Source organism: Cryptomeria japonica, chromosome 4 (assembly GCF_030272615.1).
Source record: "Cryptomeria japonica chromosome 4, Sugi_1.0, whole genome shotgun sequence".
Classification (NCBI taxonomy): Eukaryota; Viridiplantae; Streptophyta; class Pinopsida; order Cupressales; family Cupressaceae; genus Cryptomeria; species Cryptomeria japonica.
The window spans coordinates 123,581,413-123,585,170 of NC_081408.1; positions in this window are offsets into that span (position 1 = coordinate 123,581,413).

The window sequence follows — 3,758 nt, forward strand, 5'->3', positions numbered from 1 at the left end:
CTATGCATACCATACTTATGCCTCATATATAATCCAAATGAATTAAGTACATATACAAGACATTACTAATAGTTAGTTAACTTAATTAAGAGTTAAGACAACCATGAAATAACTATTCATAACCCTATGCACCTATAGGAGTAAGGGTGTAGCATGCCTCCCCTCTTCACACAATTGTATCCTTGATGTTGGTCAATTGTGAATACCTTTGCATAAAATATTTATCTTACTATGTGGAAAATTTCATTTGAAAATACTTCCATAGAATAAATTACTCTATATTTTCCTAGTCCTAAGTTTTTTTATGTGTGTTTGGAAAACTAACTCAAGCTCCAAGATCCCTTCTAAATCTAGCCAAGGAAGCACTAAATGTGTTAAAATTTTGTGATCTTACTTTCCTCTTCATTATATTATATTTTTGTAATTTGATGTCCCTTATACTAAAGGTAAATACCTCTCTCTAGTGTTGAGTGTATTCTATTGAGTTACAACTTTTGGATTTGTTATTAAGAAAGATGTGATGGATGATGGGTAATATATTTTTAATATTAAAATGGAATTATCATGATCTACTATTACATGTACATCTCCAACAACTATTGAGTTCACCTTTTTATAAATTCTTGCAAATTTGCTAGCATACTAACCTTTGAATATTTTTTTGTTGGCATGATGATGATTGTAATGTATTCTTCATATGTTGTCATTGACGAAACACTCACACACACATGATTATATTGACTATTGGTGTAACTTTGAATGTTTACACTGTCAACTGGTATTCTTAGTGGTTATCTCTAGCCGGTACTTTGTGTGAACCGGTATGTGCATATGAGACAACCTGTAGATATGATAAGATGAAGAACAAGATGGAGATCAAGTGGAGATAGTGACAAAAGATTCGTGGATAATGGTCTATTAGTTAACTCTAACCGGTATTGATTGTTCTAACCAGTATTCGGTAATTTTTGTGATGAGTTACCATAGATCGTGATGAGTTATGCCATCGACAAATTTTTGGCAATAATTTTTGTGATGAGTTATGATCACTTGTCTAGATACACTGCACCTAGGAAATTGTGTTTTGATTTACTTAGGCCGACATGAAACTTAAGGTCTATATATTAAAATCCCAATGAATCATTTAGAATATATGTGGAAAAGTGTTATGTGCAAAGAAGAGTTAAGTTGCAGAGTATGCAGAAGAGCATTGTTAAATGTTTTTAGAAGGATCTGATCAAGCAAGTATTGTGCTACTCAGAACAGATCAAACAAACTTGTTCTTCTCTAACAATTACAATAGAATCAAATCCCCTAACCGGGTAAGCTCTAACAAGCTTCAATGTATAAATCCTTTAACAGGGTGATCCATTAGTTTGGATTCAAAAATCCTCCACTGAGGTTACTCCTAACAGGGTAATACATTTAATAGGGTATAAGCTTCTAATCAAGCTTTGGGATCTCTAACAAGATTCGCTCCTAGCAGAGCACTCTGTAGACCTTAACCTGTCAGTTATCTATTACTGCAGATAGTTAACTTGTGAGTTCCATCTCACTGTGGTTTTTACCTATTTGGGTTTTCCACGTACAAACACTTGAGTTATGGTGAATGCTTTACTTTTTGTGAGTGTTTTTATATCATTTTTTATTGCAAGGATTGTGTTTAAAATGTTTGTAAAATTCATTTACTAGTTAGTGTTTAAAGTAGTTCTATTTTTGGTGTCACTGATTCACCCCCCCTAGTGCTTTTCAATTTCATCAATTGGTATCAGAGCCTAACTTCTGAGAAGCCTAATTGCTTAGAAGGAAGTCTTGAAATCACCATGGGGGATATGAGCTACCTTGAGATGGCTAGAGAGCTAGAAGCTAGTAGAAATGAAATAGAAACCCTAAGGGTCAAATTGAAAGCTTCTCAAAACAAAAGGAGAGAGCTTACTAAACAACTATTAGAAATATATGATAGTAGTTCTTCAGATGAATCCAATATTGATGCTTCGGCTGAGGAGGTTGAAAAACTCAATGGTGAGAAATTGAACTTGAGAAGAGAATTGGAAAGTCTTACTATCCGCATGAGTCAAGAACTGGAAGCTAGAAGAGTAGCTAAGGATCTTATCAAGGAAAGAGATCATGACATTACCAAGATAAAGCGTGAGAATGCTACCTTGCTTGAGCATTTGAATTTTGAAAGAGAAGAGAAGGAAAATCTACAGTTAGATCTTGATTTAGCATCATCTTTGAGAGAGAATATGTCTAAGCACAATGAAGATCTTACCAAGTAGCTCACTGAAACAAATGAGAAGTTGTAAAAATTTGTCAAAAGTTCAATCTTGCTAGAAGAGCACATTCAGTCTCAAAGGATGAAAGGTGATATCTCTGGACTTGGTTTTCACACATCTGAAAAAGGTGAAACCTCTGGTACCAAGAGTTGCATTCCTAAGAACAAATCTTCTTCTAAGGTCAGGAACCCTACCGGTAAGAAGGCCTATAAACCTATTTGTTTTGTTTGTCATAAGCCTGTTCATACTGCTAATGTTTGCAAAGACAAACCTAACAGGAATACAAGCTTTAATACTAGATTTATATCTAAGAAATTTGAAGGTCATTGTTTCACTTGTGGAATGTATGGACATAGATATGTTGAGTGTAGATATGGAGCTAATAATCCTGTACCACATATGCATACAAGACCTAATGAAAACTGGATGAGGAATTTTGACAACCGGATAAACATGAACTGGCAAAGATCCCACTGCAAGTTGTTTAGTCCATTTGAGATGGCAAAGGTAACAAATACTGTTTGCACCATCTATAATAACTTTGGTCATGTTGCTATGAATTGTAGAAGAAGAATAGGAAGAGGAAATGCAGGACCTTGGAGAAGTAAGTGTTGAAGAAGTTAAAGAGGAAATGAACCGCACTTGGAAGAAAAATAATGATGACTCATCGACAGGGGAGATTTCTCCTTCACCTAGTGAAGAGAACCCTACACTGGTGAACTAAGCCTTGTCATATGGCTAAGGGGAACTAAAATGGTAAATCCACCTTCGAACCCCTTGTGATGAATGAGTGGTAAGAAAATTTTGAGTTTGTAATTTTGATAACTTTTTCTTGATATATTATCAACTGGTTTACTTCTTGAGTGGTAAAATTAGGGTTTGCAACCCTCACAGGCGAGCATTTAATGCAGTAGGTAAAAGGATAAAAGCATGTTTTTACTTTGTTATTTTTACCCTAACACATTCGAGAGAGAAAACTGGAGTGCTTATTGAGCTAAGAAAGATTGTTTTGTTGTCAAATTGCTGAAGTAATTTGAGATTTGTGTAATCAAGCTGAATTCAAGGTTGCACAAAGCCAAACTGGTGTTCATTTAGGATTTCAACCGGTAAACGAGGCAACGTGTACGAATCTAGGTATTTTCCTTGAATATTCTACTTTGAATTTTGTATATCTGTAATGGCATCGACTTCAAAGAGTGTAGAAAGGTTAATGATTACCTCTGAGCCTATGGAAGTAGTTAAGACAAAACAAATTGTGTCGTATAATGCATTGTCGCAAGTCCCAAGTGGTGTTTTGATCAAAGGAGATTTATCTAGCTATATTGATTGTAAGATAGAGGATCTAGGATCTCTATACATCTACACACAGTTGAAATCACTTTGTGATGAAAATGGAAAGATTAAGACAAAATATGCTAGGGTTTTTGAAAAGGGTTTTCATAATGCTACTTATTTTGTTGAAGATTTCAAAGAAGTACATAT